General features: G+C 40.0%; 2 protein-coding genes across 4 annotated transcripts in view; one reads left to right on the top strand and one right to left on the bottom strand.

Moving 5' to 3' along the window:
• Nucleotides 1-3,770, bottom strand: part of RASSF8 (Ras association domain family member 8) — a 142,086-nt gene extending 138,316 nt beyond the window's left edge. For both annotated transcript variants that reach the window (XM_079139414.1, XM_079139415.1), the window contains exon 1: nucleotides 3,321-3,770. The gene's annotated coding sequence lies outside the window, so the exon portion shown is untranslated. The remainder of the gene's footprint in view (nucleotides 1-3,320) is intronic.
• The window catches only part of LMNTD1 (lamin tail domain containing 1), a 475,302-nt gene continuing 458,052 nt past the window's right edge, over nucleotides 3,406-20,655 (top strand). The window contains exon 1 of one of the 2 annotated variants that reach the window (XM_079139428.1): nucleotides 3,406-3,528. The gene's annotated coding sequence lies outside the window, so the exon portion shown is untranslated. The remainder of the gene's footprint in view (nucleotides 3,529-20,655) is intronic. The other variant, XM_079139427.1, reaches the window with a different exon arrangement.

Genomic DNA, 20,655 nt, shown 5'->3' with positions numbered 1-20,655 from the left:
ATATATATATATATATATATACACCAAGTAGTGGTGAATAAACCAGGCATTATCACTACCCTTAAGGGCAAGAGAGAGAAATTAAACAATAAAACAGTATGTAATTACAAATCATGGTAAATATTAAGCAGTAAAAGACGAATATACTATAAGGGAGAAAATTAAGGCTCTAATTCACATTAATGATAAGGATGGCTTCTCAGAGAACATATAGAGAAAGGTTATCTAAGCTAGCACCCCAAAAGGAGAAATAACTAAAGGTGATGGTCCGAAAAGAGAGAGACCAGTCACAGGAGCAACAGTCCTGAGGCAAGTCTGTGAGAACTGGTCAAGATGCTGGCAAGAGATACAGGTGAGGGGGCACAGACCAAATTACACAGGGCCTTGAAGCGTGTTGGGGATTCTGTATCTTAGTCCAAGAATAAATCTGTTAAAGACTTGAAATCAAGTAACTTTGTTTTTCTTCAGGCTGCGGTTAGGAAAACAGACTGGCAGAGGTATGGAGTGTGGGCAAGAGGCTATTGAATCTGGAAGAGATAACAGTGGTTTGAACTACGATGGTAGCATGTTAAAGGCTGAAAATCAGATAGGTTAGAAAGAGGTTTTCCAGGAAAAATGGATAGGATTTTACGGCGAACTGGTTTCGAGGGGTTGATAAAACAGAAAAAAAAAAAAAAAAGATGAGATGAAAAATAGAGAGGGAACAGTTCAAAAGTCTGGAAGGTCATAAGCTCAGCTCTGGAGAAGTCTGAGATGCAGGCATTTATTGGCTAAGACATGTCAGGCACTGTATTAGGTGTTCTGTTCATCATAACATTCCTTATAGAGTAGAATCTCCATTTTATAAACAGAAGAATGTAGATCACAGAGGTTGAATAGATAGACCAAGACTATTTACCTTGGAAGTGAACAAGTCATACTTGCCACCCAAGTCCGCCTCTGTCTGGAGGGTAAACACTATTTTCACCATATAGAGTACTTGGAAACTATCTTTATATTTATAATATCCAAACTTATTTAGGGTTGGAACAAGCAAGCACCAAATGAGAGTAAATAGGTGATACATTATTTTTTTAAAATCCAAACTATCAGATTTGTGATACATAATGTTTCCCTATCAAATCCTATCTGCACTCCACTTCTACTTACAAAGAATTTTGCAATATTTTGAGCACTAGCAAGATAACTAAGACTTTAACATTTTATAAAAATTATCAAAACCATTATGCCAGGAATTAATCATCATGAAAACAGCCTCAATATCCTGCAGCAAACAAGAGGTTTACTCCCAAGTCATTATATACATTAACTAAGACAGATCAAGAAATGAGTAAGTAACCTTGAAAAACTAATCATTTCTCAAAATGCAAGACATTCACATCAAAAATTGATACAAGCTACCAAGAAGAGAAGGCTGCAAAAGCCAAGCACTAAAGACTCAGATTAAAAAGTCACAGTTTTAAAAAACAAAAATAAAATAAAAGGCAAAAGTAAATCACAACTGCGTATGATTTTAAATCTGCAGTTTCCATATGTCACAACCAAACTCAGGAAACATACATCATAAAACAACTTAAACATCCTCTCCTCTTTGTAACTGCTTTTCCCTGCTGCACACTGACACTTCTACAAACTGAAATGCCTTTCCTCTCTGCACAGTCCCATGATTTGCTCCCTCTAGGGGCTCCTAATGTCCCCAGAGCTATTGAAGCCCAGAAATAAGGCTTAATCAATGAACCTACAAAGAACTCAATGCATTACTGTCAATTGTGTCAATTATGGAAAGTACCATCATGAGACTCTCAAAAGGAGGGGAAAAATTGAAATGGAGATTTTTGAAAGATTGAATCACCTACATTACCAGTTATATATTGATGAATAATTACTTACATTACAGGTTACATATTGATGAATAATCACCAAATTATATATTCAGAGTTCTTAAAGTGAGGTGTGGTCAGGGAGAAATTCCCATGAAATAAACGACATTAAAAGTATCATTAACATGTCCACTAAAAGAACTCACACAAACCACTTCCCATACTGATAGTGCTGTGTCCTGCAGCCTGATTCTTGCATCCACCCTTACCGCACCTCTCCCTGCAGAGAGCTGGCTGGCAATCACTGCTGCCTCATCCAGGCAAAGGACAGGATGTTGAAAACCTATTAAGAAGGCTTCCCATTTTCTGTTCCTTCCTAAAATGATTGAAACTCCTGGCAACTACCAAATGAAAGAATTTTTTTTTTTTTTTTAAAAGAAAGAAAAACTACGTAGATCAGAAAAAATGGTCTGAAAAAGCAGAGATCTATACATATTTAAAGACAGACCTAATGAAGAATTGCTGGGACACAATCTACTGGAAAATCCATAAATGTTCGTCCCTGCTGTCACCAGGCTGAAGGAATTTTTAAAAATGCAATGCTTTGAGGTATTGACAGGATTAGCCTGACAGGTTTAAATCAGCTAGGAAACGTGCCCTGCATCTATTTCCCTTCTAAATCCCAAAAGATCAGGGGCAATGTTGACCTGCAATTATATCCTAAGATTTCGCTGCTCAAGATTCCATTTGATGTGGGAAAGTAGTGGTTCAGCAACACCAGGCGGCTATGTGATGCTAAAACAGCAACGCAACACTCATTACGAACCCAGGTTTCGCCTTATAAAACCCGTGCGGCACAAGGACTCGCATTCAGAGCTCACGTCCCTTAAAGTTGAATCGTATCAGGCTTTCTGCGATTTGCCCTCTCAAAGTTTCTAGTTTGCAGAACGGAATTACTTTGAAAGTCCCCTCTTCTAGACTCCCCAGAAGGCTTGACGACAAGGGAAAAAAGGGGACGCACGATGGTCATCGTTTAAACAAAATTTAAAAACCTATAAACCAATCACTTTTTTTTCCGGAGAAGAAAAGAAGCGTTCACCCAACCGCCACCCGGCAGGCGAGCATCCGATTTCCATCTGGAGAAAAACATATTAAAGAAGCCAGACATACATTTCCCTTCCCCACAAAAGTGGCCTCTAAACTCCCTTGCCAAGGACACTGGGAGGAAGCAGAAAGCCAAGAACAAGCTCGTACTTTTCGGTCCGAGGCGCGTGTGTGCCGCGGAGAGAAGGCGCAAAGGGTGACACACCGGGAAAAGGTGGAGGAGGAGGAGGTGGAGAGCCCTCGGCGGGACGGGGTTGGGGCAGGCGGGCGACCGGACCCACCGTGCGGCCAGAGTGGAGAGGGGGCGGGGAAGGGGCAGCCCCTAGGCTCGGGGAGCGGAGGGAGGGTCCCGGCGCTGCCCAGAAATCGCCGCCGCCAAGTAAAGTTAATACTTACTCAGTTTCGCAACTGCGCCTCCCCCGCAGGCCGACCGGCGGCTGGGGACTCGGCGGCACTGGGGACAAGGAGGCGCTCCGAGCCCGGCGGCCGCCCAGCGCCGGTCCCCGCGCCGCCCGGCCCCGCGCTCCCCCGGCGCGCGTCCCGCAGCGGCGGGAGGCCCCGGCTCCGCGGCGCGCCCTCTCCGCGCACCTCCGCGGCCGGCTAGGTGAGTGTGGGCACCACCCGCGGGGGAGCCGGGTGCGCGAGTGCGCGGGCAGCAGCGGTCCCCAGCGCCGGCGCCGCTCTGCGGGCGTGCGGGCGAGGATCAGCTAGGAGCCGCGCGGTGGGCTCTGCGCGGGGCGCCGGACGAGTGCGGGCGGCCGAGTCGGCAGCCGGCTCGCTCCCGCGGCTGGTGCCTCTGGGCTGGGGGCCGGGCCGGGGGCCGGGCCGGGCCGGGCCGGGCGGCCAGGCGGCTCCGCCCCTTTGCCGGGTCGCGGGCTGAGCGCGCAAGAGTTGCGGCGCGGGGGCGCCCCCCTCGGCCGGGCGCTCGGGTTACAGCCGCGGCCGCCTGGCTCCCCCGCCCGCGCCTCGGCCGCCCGCCCGCGCCTCGGCCGCCCGCCCGCGCCGGGCGAGACAGTGTAACGGAACTGGGACGCCAGCGCTGCATTGTGGGAGCTTTCGGGTGGCGGGGGAGCGCGGCGCGGCCCTCGGGCACACCCGGGCCAGGCTGCAACGGCCCCTCGCGCGTTCCCCGCCGGCCGCGCGCCGAGGCCTGCGGACCCGAAACCCTGACGCGGTGAGGTGACCAGGGTCTCGGTGACGCTCGCAGGAGCAACATCTTCCATAGCCCGGGGCTGGGACTTGTGAAACTGCCCTCTAGGGTCACCCTGGAAAGTAGGAGGCCTTTTCTGCAGACAGGGAGAAAAAAAAAAAAAAAAAAGCTTTTCATCTGGAGTAGCTGTGATTCAGCGTCCCCCTTAGCAGCAGGCAATGACAGAGGCAGGGGACGAAAAAACAAGCGAATGAATCACATATGAGTAACAAAAGTTTGGAAAGGCTGGGCACCGATTCAGAAAATGCCCCCCCCCCCCATACACACACACCTTTAAAACTAGTCGATAATCAGGGAAGGAAATCGCTGCTTTCATCGATAAGTGCAGTGCAGACATGTATGTTGTTTTCACTCTTCACCATTTTTTTTTTTTTTTTTTTTTAATGTCATGCAATTACGCTAGCCATTGCACAAAATTCAGTTTTTGGTCCAGGCTTTTGCTCACACATGCCCACAACTCTGCAACAGCTATTAATTTGAAGGGTGATGGGTGCAGATAATGGAAGGGATGTAAGAAAGCATTCCAATTATAAAATGCCCTCCTTTAATTCCCAGACGCTAGGTTTTTTTTTTTTTTTTTTTTTTTTTTTTATCATCAAAACAAGGATGTTAAATTTGAAGCACAACTTGTTACAGCTTATGTGACTCAGGACCTGATTTAAATTTCGTTTTTTGACCCTTTGTTTCTTGTTTTTTGACCTTTTACTCCATAGTTCCTTAGTTCCTCTGCCTTGCAAGTGGACTGAAGAAAGGGCTCGGGTAAGATGAAAATTTGGCAAGTCAACAAACATTTGGTTAATTTGTGGAGAAGAGCTCTCCATGATCCAAATCAAAACCTATGGGAATATGACTTAAAGGTGAATCTATAGACCATGGATCCTTCCTTAACCCTACGAGAATCTTTTTAAAGGAGTCGTTTAGCCTTAAAGTAAAATGTGTCCTCTTGTACCTTTTCAACCTTCACCCTACAAACAGTATCAGCCACTGTCTGTCAACTAATGGAAAAACTTTATCCCCATCTTATTCTGCTCTTAGTGGCATTTGACGACATTACCTCTTCTTCTTTTTAGACATTCTCTTCCTTCTCTTACTTTAATGGTCATTTCTCTGTTGTGGAAGTCTTAAAACATAGACAAACAATAGCAGGCAGAACTGTGGCTATTAGAATGCAAGATTTTATGGAGTAACTGGAACTTAATCTATTTTTTCTTGGTTATCAGGAAGGTTCCCTACCTCAATTTTATCACACATCCAGAGGTGAACAAGTTGACAGACTTGTGACAGTCAACTCTCATTTCACTAGCATTTAGTAGGATTAGATTTACTATGATTGAATAATAATGTCCACTGTTTAGGAGAAGCCCTTACCAAGATCCAGGCACCTGGTGAGGTATCTTTGTTTCCAAAGCAGAATATGCCTTACTGGTGGCTGCCAGAGTCACCAAAGTCATGAATTTGCCTCCATCAGTGAAAAAGCTCTTCCTTATTTCAGTCCTATTTAGTTGCATTCTTTTTTCTACACAGTATAATTTAAGTTTTTTAAACTGTATCATGTCCCTGTTAAGCTTTCCTGAGATCACACCAAATGTCTTTCTTTGATGGCGTGTGTAAATAACCCTACTTGCAGATTCTAATTATATTCTTGGAAAAGTACATAACTAGAATGGGTGAGTATTCATACAGTACAAACCCTATTAATAACCAGATTTGACTTTTAAGAAAACAACCTGATATTTTGGATTCATAAGAGATGAGTCTAAAGGGAGACAGGCCAAACTGGAGCACACTGGGAATGCATAGGAGGTAAACACCTGGTGATGTACTGGCAGGTACATTTCCTATTACTACTGTAACAAAGTGCACAAACTTAGTGGCTTCAAACAACAGGAATTTATTATCTTAAAGTCCTGAAGTTCAGAAGTCTAAAATCAAGGTGTGAGTTATGTTCCTTCTGGAGGCTGAAGGCCTTTCCCAATTTCTGGATACAGCTGCATACCTTGGCTCATGGCTCCTTTCCTCTGTTGTCAAGTCCAAAAGCAGAGCATCTTCCTGTCTCTTCTTCCCTCTTTTCTTTCACTTCTACTTGATGGTGAGGGGAACATCTCTTTCTCTGAGAATAGAAATTGGTAGTAGAAATGTTTCTGACAATATGCTAGAGACTGAATTGAATTGAATTACTTGAAGGAAGAGATGACAGATGACTTTATTACTTGCAAAATCTTCACCAGGTTTACTAGTTTGACTGTCACATTGCTACAGAAGTGACTCTCTGCCTCAGCTAAATCTGTATTCATCCCTTGACCCATGTAACTGAAAGCAAGGCGTTCACAACACTAAGAAAGCCTAGTTTACATCTGCATTACATAGGGATAAATCTATGCAAATCATTGGCAACTATTTTATGATGTCCAGGGAGTTATTTTGCCAAGTTTGAGAAATAGGTTGCTAGACAGCATTGTCCATACTGGCCTACCAGGGAATAGCAACCTGTAAGATAGGCTGCTGAGAAACTAGTGATTCTAGACTCAGTAAGGTCTATGGGACACAGTTGTGACTCCATTCTAGACTAGCCAAGATGCTTATACCCAGACAGAGGATAATCAGTGGTCAGAATCACCAAGGGCAAAGTATTGGGCACTCCCTTTTTGAGGAAGTCCATCAAAATAAAAACTTTGTTTTGACAAATGGGTCTGTAGTACAAGAAGGAATAAATTATGGACTTCTGAATATAACTTACAAGGTTCTTTATTATCTGGCTCTGCCTGTCTTTCTCTCCCCCTTTTCTTCTCCCATTCTGTGTTTCACCTATAATATATGTACAACTCCCTGACCTATTAAATGGCCATTTAGGTCTCTCACCACATTCCCTGAAATTGGTGTTTACTTGCAGAGAGCTTGTCCTCCCCAACCTCAGCCCTATACCCTTATTAAAGCCAGGGAGCATGTTACACTCCTCCCCTGACTCCCCCATGCCTGACCCAGGGCCTAGTGCAGTGAGGAGCTCAACTGGTACTAGTTGAAATAATAATTAACAAGTGAATAACAATATAAATTTAATAAACTAATGCTACTTGCTCTCACAATTTTCTTTGCTTTTCCTCCTCAAATATAACCAATGAAGATTTTCATCATTTTTTTCAGTTAATAATGAATTTAAGTAATTTTTAATAATTTAAAAAACAAACTAAGATACTGATATTACAAGAATGGACAGAACATAATCTGGACTTTCATTGAGCTCACAGTCCTAAGAAAACATGCTAAGATTAGGAAAATGAGGCAAGAAATTCTATCTATTCTATTCCTTTCTTTTCCTTTTTTTCTTAGTAACAGAAATCTGATTTGTGCCCTTCTGAAAATCTTTATTGCATAACTTCCCTTACAGATGGAGATAAGTAAGTATAAGTCAATGTCATCTAGATGAAAGTCATTTGGGACTCCCAGAAAAACTCCTCTTTGTGTGTTGGTGGCAGGGCAATGGCAAGGCTAACTCAAACTAACTCAAGCCCTGTTCCTGCCTGGAACATGGATGAGATAACTGGAGCTATAGCAACAATCTTGTGAAATTTAGGCTACCTCAAAGACCAAAGTCATATGCTAGTAAAGATAGCAGGAAGATGAAAAGAACTATCCTAATAACCCTGGACTACCTACCTGTAAAATCTCTTTTACATGACAGAAAAATAGCAGATCTCTTAATTAGAGCAAAACACAGTTGCCAACTAATACAACAAATAATTTTGGTGACATTAGAGGTATAGAAGGGTGTATGTAGACTACTGTAGGTATACATTTAAGGAAAGGATGAATTTTGATTGAAGGAAAAGGAGGTTGGAAAGGGCTTCACAGAAAAGATGACTTAAATGATATGTAGCTATTCATTCAGCTTGTGTTATGGTTTAGATATTAGGTGTCCCCCAAAAGCTCGATGTGTGAGACGATGCAAGAACATTGAGAGGTTACATGTTTAGGTTATGAGAGCCTTAACCCAATCAGGGAATTAATCCCCTGTTAGGGATTAGCTGAATGATAACTGAAAACTGGTAGGGTGTGGCTGGAGGAGGTGGGCATTGGGGGCATGCCTTTGAGGTTTATATTTTGCATCTGGTGAATGTAGTCTGTTTCCTGTCACCATGTTCCAGCTGCTTTCCGCTGCCACACTCTTCTGCCATCATCTTCTGCCTGTCCTTGAGGAATGGAGCTGGTTATCTATAGACTGAGACCCCTGGAAACCATGAGCCCCCAAATAAACTTTTCCTTCTCCAAAATTGTTCTTGTTGGATCTTTTGGTCACAGCAGGGAAAAAACTGACTAAAATAGCTTGGAAAGAAGGAATCTCAAGTCTGATATTCCAGGTCATTTTTGTTTGTTATAAAGTTGATAGATCTGAAACGATAGGTGATGTTCTTAAAAGTTTGTTCATTTTTGATTAGAGAAGAATGATGTGGTATTAAACATAGGAAATAATAGAAACTCTTAAAAGTCTATAGCAGGAAGACATTGAAGAAGTATTAATTAAGGAAATTATCATATTTTTTACATCTCTTTGCCTTTCTGTGATTTTTCCTATTTTGAGAAGAAAATAACATATATTTTCTCCTCTTTATTTCTATACAATCTAATATTTAACCACTTTTTCACTTAGTACATGTGAGATCATTGAGAGATTTGGCCTGAATTACTAAGCCTTCATTTATCTACTTTTACTGGTAAGTTTAAAAAAAAAAAAAGAGAAAGTGATCATACTTCCTCTTCTTGTCTGTATGTATTTATTAAGCAAGTAATATCATTAAGCAATGGTATTCTTTCCCGTTCCTAATGAAATCTTGTTCATGCACTGAAACACCATTATGATCTATAAATATCGTGGTGTATTTGGCCAAAATGAAGGATTTTTTAGAAACAAACTAATAGTTCTCAAATATATTTAATTTAATGATAGTGTCTTTCTAGAAATTAAATTTTAGTTAATAAATCATAAACAACCCCTCAAAAGATCCTCCAGTAATTTGATGGAACAGGAAGATGATGATCAGTATAATAAAATACAAGGCAAGAAAGTAAAGCATAAGCTATAAATGGAAACTATAATAGTTATGCCAAAAGGAATACAACCGTGTTTAAAATAATTTTTAAAATATGATTGTGTCTTTCTTTAAGTGGAAGTTCTTAATGAAATTTTAAGAAATCTCAATTCTTTTATTATAGGCTAGAAAAATGGATGTAGTTAGCTCAATTTCCAGGTGGGAAATTCTACCTGGAGCCTATTCTAGAATAAGGACATTGAGGGAGAACAGTGGATGAGGTGCCAGCTGTTATGAAATTGCATCTTTGCAAATACCTGCAGTAAAATCTGGTCTGTCTAACATCTTTCAACCTGAATGCCACTCACCAATCTCCCTACACTGCTGCAGTTCTATAATTGAGGTTCATAATGATGACCCTGATATGACTTCTGAATCATAGCAGAAAGATTAAATTATGTTCTGCTTTAACTTCATGTATTTAATTATATTTTTATTAGTTGCAAACTGGGAAATGTGATCTGTTTTACAATACTGCTAGACTGACTAGAGCTCCTTATCAAGGACCTTGCATCCTCAATTTGCAAAGTTTTCAGCTCAGTGCGGTAAACCAAAAAACAAAAAACCCTGCAACAATTTATTTAAAAATGTGTCAATAATAATAATTTTGGAATAATTTAGAGTCATACAGCCACATTTTCAAGAATTGTAACAAATGTATTCGTTAATAAGTGCCACATGGCTAATTCTTTTAATAAGTATAATAATTCATGTTCTATAGTGAGAAAAAAATTAGCTTAGAATCAGCCAGAAAGCAGATGTAGACATAGGCCCAAGCATTTTGTAAATTGAGTTCGTTGTATGTCCAGGTTGGATTGAGGGTCCTGTCAAGCCCTCTCATTTCACGTTTGGTTTCTCTAGAGATGCATTTGGTGGTTCGATGACAGTAAAGAACCTCTAATACACATATGGATCAAGCATGTGTCTTGGTCACATTCCCTGGAAGCAGAACCTGAGACAGATACTCTTATACAACTGACTTATTGAGAGTGTCTCAAGAGAAAGGGAGTAAGGAAGATTATCATGGAACCTGGGGGATAAAGCTAAGCCAGAATGTGGTCTTTGCTAGAGAGCAGCTTTGGTCGGATCCTGTGGGAAACTCTAGAGTAGGAATTGTACCATCCAGTTGGTCCCCTTGTCACAAGAGACCAACCTTTTTGCACCCCTTGTCAGTCACTCATGAGCAGTAGATTAGTGGGAATACCCAGGCAAAGAGCTGTTCCTCAAAGGGCAAGGGTAGATCTCAGAGCAACTAATACTCGTGGCAACCAAGAATGTGTGCACCAGTTCAAGAAAGGGATCTGGCCAGGGCACCAAGTATATCTACAGCACTTGGAAACATGGTTGGTTAGAGCAGCAAATCAACCTTTAATAATCCTATGAAAAATGAAACATCCTACTGCATGTAATGCAGGGCCAAACAGCACCAAAGGTCTTGTTTGTAAAGGAAAATATATTCGAAGTAAAATTAGTAAGGAAAGGAACATGTCTCCTCTTTTAGCAGGGGGCCTGATAACCTTGTTTCTTCCCACCTATCTTTTATGTCAAACAGTAGTAGCTGGTGGTGGCTTCTGGGACTGAGGCAAGATGCCTGGCAAAGGGACTAAAGATGTTAGAAAAATAGTGGCTAGATCTTGTGAATCTGGGTTGGGACAGGGAACTCGTGGGTAAAGGCCTAAGTCTCAGTCACAGATGCCAGTCTCCCCAGTTTGTCTCCCACTTGTCCTCCTGAGTTCTGTCTGTGGGCCTCCTCTGCAGTTGTACTTCACTCTCTCTGGACATCTCTTCCACTACTCTTCACCCAACAAACATTCAACTTCAGCTTCTCTAAACTTTCTAACAGTTTGACAGCTAAATATGATGGTGAGTATGGGAGGGAAAGGAGAAAGTAAAAATCCTTCCCATGCTTCCCCTTCTAAATTTAGCCCATTAAACCTTGGCCAGTAGGGGTGGGTCTTTGTGAAAAACAGGAGCCATGCAATTGACTGACCTGCATTTCAGGGATGTGCCTGGGATGGGCTGGGTAAAGCTCTAACATGCACTGTGGGAGTGAAGGAGACGACTTAGAGCTCCAGAGCAGGTACAGGAGCAGAGACAAGGCAATTCATGGTGTGTCTCCAGCAACTGCAGGTACTTCCTTCTCCCTCCACCCCCACAACCTCAGGCCTTTCACCAGCCCCAGAACTCCTGCTGAAGATAACCATTTTAGACTAATGAAGATCCTCTGACGAGGGTGGCTGTGGGGCTAGCATAGCAAGACACTGGTAACCATGGGCTTTGAAGGAAAAAAGGAAAGGTGTGTGTGTGTGTGTGTGTGTGTGTGTGTGTGTGTAATTTTACTCTAGGAATGGAAGAGAAATTTCCTTTTCCCTAAGGCTAGAGTATAAATAAATGACACCAAGAACTAATGATATGGAAATTATAAATATTACCACTTTGGCTGGAATTAGAACCACATCTCCTGAAACCGCCCTCAGCTAAGCAGGATTTGGAGGTAGCTTCCACCAGTACAATACAGTATGGGGTACAGTACAGCATTATGGTGTGTGGATACCGTGTGGTGCAGTGGAAGTTAGATGTGACCTGGTTAGGACATTGATGTTGTCATCATCTCTACCCTACTACCTTCCAAGAGAGGCCCTTCCTTTCTTCTTGCTCCTTCACCTCTGAGAAATCCCATCCTTCCAACCTGTATGGGAAGTGAGCCAACTTATCAAAGAAAATAGAACTTTAAATGAATTCTCATGCCCCTTTCTTGAAAGGTTGGAAAGGTAGTAAGACAATCTTGATTCAAGTCCTGGTTCTGCTTTTTACTGACTGGATGACCTTGCACAAGTTGTTTAAGTTCCTTGACCTTCATTTTCTTATCTGTAAAAAAATAAGGGAAGACAGGAAAGATAATATTAATAGCATAAAAAGAGTTACTGTAAATATCAACTGGAATAATATGTGTAAAGCACAGTGTCTGGTATGTATTATTGTTACAATAATTATTATTATCTGAAGATACTTTTATCAAAGGAAATAATTATAATTTTCTATTTCAGTATACTCAGTGCTAGACGTTGTTCTAATTGCTCATATATTAACTTTTTAAACCCTCATGACTGCCTTACGTGGTAAATCATATTATACCTGTGTTATAGATTAGGAGGCCAAGGCATAGAGAGGTTAACTAATTTGCCCCAAGATTCCATTGTTTGATAGTGACAGCTGAGATTCAAACTTAGGAAGTCCGGCTACAAAATCTGCTTTCTACCATGTTGTTAAAGAGTGAGGCAAGAATCAAAGATAACAGAGAATAAAGAATAGAATTGGCATGGTTGGAAGTAAAAAGATAAGAATGGAATTGCAAATTGAGAGTGCGCATCAGTGCTTCTGCATGTTCACCTAGTAAAGCAGGTTAGCCTCCTACTGTACTTTAGAAGAGTTGATAAGTTTCCAAATCAATTTCCAAGGAAAGTGGGAAAAAAGAAGACTATGACTCAGATAACTGCATTTTAAGGGATATTCCTAGCAGGTAAGGACTATCCAAGGAAAATATACAAATTAGCTTTGTGACCCTGGGAAAGCCCCTTTGTCTTCCTGCATGTCTCTAAGATGGAATGATATATGATAATAGTGTCTTTCCAGCATTGACTGATAGATCTGGCTGCCTATCAGGAGTTCCCTCTCTTTTCTACTGGTCCCTCTATATCCCCCTCAAGTCTGTGTATTTATGCCAAGAGGACAGCCTTTCCAGGTGGGGTACATTGTTCTTTTAACATCAGCTTACAGAAATGCCTCAAATGTCACATCTAGCTCTAACATTTGACTCTGTGAATCTCAAACTAGAATGATTGGTGTCATTGCAAGAAAGGAGACATGGCAAAAATAGGCTTGCTTTAGCTTCTAAAAATGACCTAAACAGCAGTTCAAAATATAACTTAAAAAATCTATTAAAAATTTTTAAGTGAGGCTTTAAGATAGATTTGTCCTAGGAATATAACGTTCACTGAATATAATCATTATATATTTTATATTTCATTATACGACTTCACTCCTGACTTTTAATTTATATACAAGGTATCTGTATATAAAGTGTGTTACAGATACAGTGGTATCTGTATCTGAAGTGTTTAGAATCAGAAATGTTTTAGGTTTAGGATTTTTCAAAAAATTTACAAATCATATTTTGGGATGGGACCCAGTCTAAACACAGAATTCACTTGTTTTATATATATCTTATTCACCGAACCTGAAGGTAATTTTATATAATATTTTTAAACAATTTAGTGCATAAAACAAGTTTTATGTATCTTGAACCATCAGAAAGCATCAATTGTGGTATCATGTTGATCCTCAAAATGTTTTGGATTTGGGATTCTTTTGAATTTTAGGTTTTAACATGAGGAATGCTCAATCTACATTCATTTCTGAGCATTTATGTCCAAAACTGTTATTTTCTAGTGAGCTCTATTAAGTCACTATAGCTTTATAACCAAAAAATGAATGGAGTTGATACCCTCAGACATAGCTTCACGTCACTTATTGTCCTTGGCATCCAACATTGGGGAGTCCATACACTAATGGAGTCATGACAGCATTTCAAATTGAAAAAAAAAGCTGGACAATACTCTGTTAATGCTAGATGGAAGCCAATAATCAACTCATTTCTCCCTGGTAGTCTTAGAGTAATCCAAGAAAAGAAAATCTTTTTTCTTCTCCTTGGGCAGAAATTTTTTTTTTTAGCCACTTGATATTCCCTAGGGAAACACTGGCAAAACAAAAACACTATCACAATCCAGAAATTAATCAAAGCAATAGTAGCATGTTGATCTCCCTTCTCCTCTTTTGTAATAAAAGAGTAGTAATGATTATATTGTGGATGTCCTTGTAGATAAGGGATTTAATCCTGTCTGGCCATGTTATGCAGGAGCAAATAAGGGGATAAAAAGGAGTTTTAGAAAAAAATTATGAGCTAAAAAAAAAAGGCAAGATAAAATAGAATATGGGAGCTAAAATTCCAAACCTTGGTAGTCAACACCCAAGCCTAATGCTGTGTAGGAAAATATCCAGTGTAGACCCAATGGCAGCATAGGTCAAGTCAGATGATTTTAATTACTATATTTCTAGTTGTCTAGAGTAGGAAAAGGGAAGAAGTGGTAATTTGGAAGAGGAACCCTTATGGTTTAGATATGAGGTGTCCCTCAAACATTCATGTGTGAGACAATGCAAGAAGGTTCGGAGGTGAAATGATTAGATGATGGGGGTTGCAACCTCATCAGTGGATTAGTCCACTGATGAATTACCGGGGGGGGGGGGGGGGGCAGGGGTAACTGCAGGCAGGTAGGTTGTGGCTGGGGGAGGTAGGTCACTGGGGGTGTACTTTTGGGTTTATCTTTTGTTCCTGGTGAGCAGAGTTAGCACTCTCTCTTTCTCTCTCTCTCTCTCTCTCTCTGCTTCCAGTTGCCAAGTCTTAAGCTGCGTCCCTCTGCTATGCCCTTCTGTCATAAGTTCTGCCCCACCTTGGGCCCAGAGCTATGGAGTCAAGCTGACCAAAGACTCAAGCTCTGAAACTGCGAGCCAAAATAAAGTTTTCCTCCTCTGAGTTGTTCTTGTTGGCTTTTTGGCCACAGCAATGCAAAACTGACTAAAACAGAATTTACTTTGTATAAATTTTTTTTATGAGAACTCAAGAACATCTTTTAGAGCTTAAGTACAAAATTTCAAGGGGGTCATCCCAATCCAAGCCCCTAACAGAGGAATCAGAGCAGTTATGGGATGCCTGTTTAGAGCAGTTTTACATAGGCATGAAGCAGTATACTTCACCCCTGAGTAATCAGAGTCAGTCAGTAAAGCTCCCTGTCACTAAACAACCTGAGCTAAAAAAAATTAGAATTAGAGCCTGTTGAGCTGGAAAGAGTCTTAAAACTCACATCATCTAATCCCTTCATTTCACAGTTGAGGAATCAAATCTACAGATGCCTAGTGACCTGCTTGCAGCTAATTAGGGTCAGAGTTAAGATTTGAGACAGAATATAAACAAAAATTTTTTAAAAACCTTCCCTGCTGGTATTTGTCTTAAAGTCACATCATTTCCATTACTGTCTTGCCAACTTTGATCTGTTTGCATAATAACTAATGGTGCAATAAGATGGAATAAGAGAAATTACACCAACATATTTAGGATTATTTTAGTATTCTCTGAAACCACAAGAAGAATTTGATTAAATAGTTTGCAGCCAGTGTGAGAATTATGTTTATATCAAAGGGGGATTTCAATTTGGAAGTCAAAGTGATCTTTGTTCCACGTTTAGGCTTTAGAGGCTGGGCTCTTTAGAGGCTGGGCTCTCTACACCCTTGCAGTGGTTAGGGTTGCCTGTGTCACCATCAGGCCAAGTACGGCTTTGAAAGCCATTTGGGACAATTTTAGAGGAGACCAAATGTCTTGTCTCTGTGAATACAGAACGTGCAGTTGTCAAGTGAGAGAAACCAGCATCCCTTGGTGAGTTCTGCAGTCAGCGAGCTGTGAGTAGTCAGTCAGGCTCACAGAGAGCAGCCCTCTGTGGTATTTAAGACACTACTCACCCTCAGATCAAGCTGCTCAAATTTGCCTTTTTACTCAAGATCAAGCATCTTCAGAAGTCATGTTGTAAACAGTAGGGAAACTATCAAGTTGAACTGAAACAGAACAGTTCAAAAGAAGAAAACAAATGTGTACTTGACAGATGCAAAGAGGCTGGGTATATTCACTGGGGTCCTTTTTTGTTTCCCCTGGACTAATTTAAGAATCTTCTGCCATGAAGCTTGTTCTACTTTGCATTTTGACAAGTTTCCCTTAATATTAAACCATGAGCTTTCTATGGGCCAATTAAATGAAAATGAAATAGAGGTCAGACTCTGCCTGAATTCTTGTCAATTATGAACATTCTTTCTCTACACGTGGTCACTTTCTCACTGTGACTACCAATGAGACTCTCAATGCAGGCAGCAATAAAATTTCTGGTGGTTGGACCAGAAAAGCTCAATTGTGAGTTGTTCTCATCCTTCTCTGGAAGAAATCTTGCACAAGTGAGTCTTGATCTCTCTTTCGCACTCAACTTTGTCCCTCCCTCTGCTTCTCTCTCCCTTTACGTGTTCACACAGACAGGTGTCTGTATGCCTTCTCTCTTCCCTTTTCTTTCCTGTTTCTAGAATCCTTCCTTCCTACACTTCTACTCATTATTTTTTCCCTCCCAGGTTGTTCCCGAAATCTACCTCTAGTGCACAGCTGGTATGTATAAGCATTTGTCTTATGATAAACCTTGGAGGAAGAAGCAAAGTTTACATCTTGCTATATATTTGAACTAAAGAACTCTGTCTGCCACGATGTTTCTAGATGTTCACTTTGACTACATTAAAGTATTTGTTTCCTTCCCATCTCTACCTTATCATTCTGTAATTAAATTTCACTTCCTATTATACCTTAAAACTATTTCTACTTAACAGTTTTCCACTTTGAGTACAATAGTACAGTATTGTCTTCCATCGCTTTTCATTTTAGACATGCCACATAAGGTAAATGAGCCCTTTTGAAATAATTTTGGAAACTGGCCATTTTCAGAACATTGTTTTTATGAGCCTTTAGAACATGATTTATTTTAAGTTAGCTATTTCCTCTGCCTGTTTGGTAACAATAATCTTTTTGATGTGGTGACATCAAATCAGAAAGGCCTGCTTCAGTTTTTACCTTGTTAAATATTTTCATAATTGAAATGGGTTAACCTGTTTATTTCTTATATTTTATCATGTTTGTGTAATGTTCTAGAGAACTTGCAATGCATACTGATAGTTTATTTATAGTTTTTCACAATCAAAGGGCATAAAAAGGCTGCAGTTTTCCGCTATTTCTGTTCTTCCACTTTTCCTGGGCACATGGAGAGACTGTCTTTTCTAATCTCCCTTGTAGCTTGTTGGCATAGTCATGTGACTGCATATTTACCAGTGGAATATGGATGCAGGTGATTCGTGAAACTTCTGCCTCATCTATGTAAGAAGAAATCCCTAGCCAGGAACTTTCTCCATTTCCCCTGCTTAGCTAGTTGCAATGGTGACTACCAAAGCAACCCTGGAAGGCAGCAGTTAATGATAGAGCTGCCACCAGTCTGGATTGCTGGTGACTGTCGGAAGCAGAGCTGTTCACCAAGGTAGGACACTTACCTGGAACTGTTAACTGGGAGACAGATAAACTTCACATTTTAGAAAACATATTAGTTTTAACGGATACATAATAATTGTATGTATTTATGGGGTGTATGATATTTTGATACAACATGCAGTGATTAATGAGGGTAATTAGCATATCATCACCTCAAATGTTTATCATTTTCTTGTGGTGAGAACATTCAAATCCTTTCTTCTAGCTCTTGAAATATATAATAAATTATTATTAAGTGTAGCCAGCCAACTGTGCTATAGAACACTAGAACTTTTTCCTTGTATCTACTTACTAGCCAACCTCTCCCTAATCTTCCTCCCCCTACTTTTCCACTGAATTTTTGGACTCCCTTTCTTTCTTTCTTTTTTAAAAATATTTTTTAGTTGTCAATGAATCTTTTTTATTTTATTTATTTATTTGTATGCGGTGTTAAGAATTGAACCCAGGCCCTCACACAAGCCAGGCAAGCTCTCTACCACTAAGTCACAACTTCAGCTCCCTGGGATCCCTTTCTTATAGCAGCTTAGCCTACTCTAATGCTACTGCAGAGAGTAGTTTACAATCTCGTTGTCAAATATTTTACCTCAATATATTGAATGATTAAACTATATATTTGAGAAGTAATTTTCTTGAGAAAACAAAACTCCAGACATTTTCAGCTATTTGCTTTGGTTCTCATAGTGAATTTCTCTAAACATTCAGAAATGTATAAGGCTAATTTAATCTTTCTTTCAAGCATAAAAATCTGTTTACCAAAGCTAGACATATTTTTCAAATAGTTGTTATATTAAAGGAGTGATTTGTTCTGGCCTTCACTATGTCTATTAAAGGAAACTAAATAACAGAATACCCACCTCAGAAATGCTTTTCTTGGATATAGTATCCCACAATAATCTCATTTTAATTAGGACCAAGTTCTGTTTATGATGAAATGCACCCTCAAGAAACAAAATTCTACAGGGTCACTAATAATACAATACAAAAGAAGCATAAATGAAGGTTAAGATCATTGAGCTAAAAAAAAAAAAAAAAAAGTATAAATTGCAACAAGGGTAGACTCATACCTGTTCATGATTTGTCTTTATGTCCACAACTGGCATCCAACCTAATGGTATTCCTACAAATAGTCAAATATTTTTGTTTGTTGGTTGTTTGGTTGATTTGTTTTGTGTTTCTCTCAAAGCAAAACTGAAAAATTTAGGGTTTTTGTAAAGTTATTTAATCAGAGTAGATACTTAAAATAACATAAAAATTAAAGTTAAAATACACAGCGCCAAACTGACTTTTGGCTGAAAAAACCAAACATGTATGCTCTGAATAAAGTAAGGATGAATTCTTTTCTCACAGTTCTAAAATTTCAGAAGTAGGAAAAGCAATTACAAAATAATCTGTGACCTCAATAACCTCATAAAAACAAAGTGAATACTACAATATTCTCAATGGAACTTTGAATACCAAATGAGTTCTAAGGAAGTACATTTCAGAGGATAAAATAAGCATTAGCTGTAGGAAAATAATCTATTCTCTCTTGACATATTTGAATTAATAGCAAATGCATCTCACTTTTTAATTCAGTAATGGACTTTAACTCTCTTCCTATGCCAAACTTATTGTGAGGGTTGTTATCTATCTAGATCCTCATTACATATATGAAGATTTCTACTTCAACCTTAAGGCGACATCTATGGAACTTTATGTGTGTCTCAGCAAACATTGTTTTCCCTCCTCCACAGTCTGTGCCTATTCAGCTAAGCTAAAAAGCAGTGTCATAACCAGGGGTCAGTGTGGCAAGAGAACATGCTTGTAGCAGGCGGGATGCAATATAATATGGATTATAGATCTGAAAGGAACCTTGAAATGTTCTGTTTCTCTGCTTCTGTGTTGAGAGATGTAAGCCACACATTACAGGTAATAGACTGCTGTGTGGCACTCCATCTGGAGTCTTGATCTGAAAAATCCAGAAAATTGAGTTCCAACACTACTTAACTCCTTGACAGATTCCAATCTGGGCTCAAATTCCTTATCTGAAAATATGAATACTGAATTCATACTTGTTTTCCTCATACCCACTGTAGATGAAATCTGTACCTGTGGGAAGTTATGAAAAGCACATTAAAATAAATAATTAAAGACAGTTCTAAAGAAAAAACAAAATCCTAGTGGTGAGGGAGGAATAAATGACTGAGGAGCATATATCCTATGGGCATCCTGTAGAATAAGGGTTAGCAAACTGCCTCGGCCAAACCCAGCCTCCACCTGGTTTCCCAAGAGCTAAGAACAATTTTTACATTTTCTAATGATTTTTTTTTTTTTGTAATCTGGAGCAGAATGTTTTGCTACACATGGAATTTATATGAAATTCAAGTTATTGGTGTTCATAAATAGTCTTGTTGAAATGCAGCTACCCTCATTCATTTCTGTGTTTTCTGTGGCTGCTTTCACATTATAACAACAGAGTTTAGCAGTGGTGACAGAAACCAGATGGCCCGGAGGGGTCAACATATTTACTTTCTGTCCTTTTAAAAAAAGTTTGCCAGCACTTTATCTAGAATAACCAAGGTAAAAGTGTCCAATAGGCAGTTAAGATTTAGATTGTGGAACTATCCACAAGAAGTAAGAGTTTAAAACATGGGAGTTGATGAAGTCAAGGAAGAGACTAGAGAAAGGTGGTATGGAGAAAGCACCTGGTGGAAGGGCACTTCAGGAAGTTGGGAGAGGGCAGTCTCCTGAAGGAGACAGATGAGCACCTAAGAGCCTGTGTGTCTCCCTAAAGCCAAGTAGGGAGTGATTTGGAGATGAGTTGGTGAGTAATGGCAGACATCTCCCAGAGATGAGATAAATCCAGTAATAAAAAGGTTATTGGATGTGGTGTTAGATACAGGTCATTGGTGGCCTCTGAGAAAGCAATTTCTGTGAAACAATCCGACGTTGGCCAGTTTTCTGGGGGTCCAGGAGTGAATGAGTTTAGCCTGAAAGGAGACTTAGAAGCTGATACTCTGAAGGGATGACAAAACCAAGGGAAGCTGACTTCTGTTTACTTGCATTTTGTTATTTTTCATAGGAGAATGCAGAGAGTGTTTGTAAACCTAAAAAAAACCACTCTAGAGATGAAAATGAAAAGAGGAAGCAGAACAAATGCCAGGAAAAGGAATGGAGAGGAGGTTGCTGGGATGACTAAGTTGAATATGGAAGAGACACTGCTCCCTCTCAAGCCATAAGGAGGAAGGAAAAGAGAGAGAGAAAAAAAAAAAAAAAAAA

The sequence above is a fragment of the Sciurus vulgaris genome, assembly GCF_902686455.1.
Source record: "Sciurus vulgaris genome assembly, chromosome: 5".
Classification (NCBI taxonomy): Eukaryota; Metazoa; Chordata; class Mammalia; order Rodentia; family Sciuridae; genus Sciurus; species Sciurus vulgaris.
This window is presented reverse-complemented; position numbering and strand designations above follow the sequence as displayed.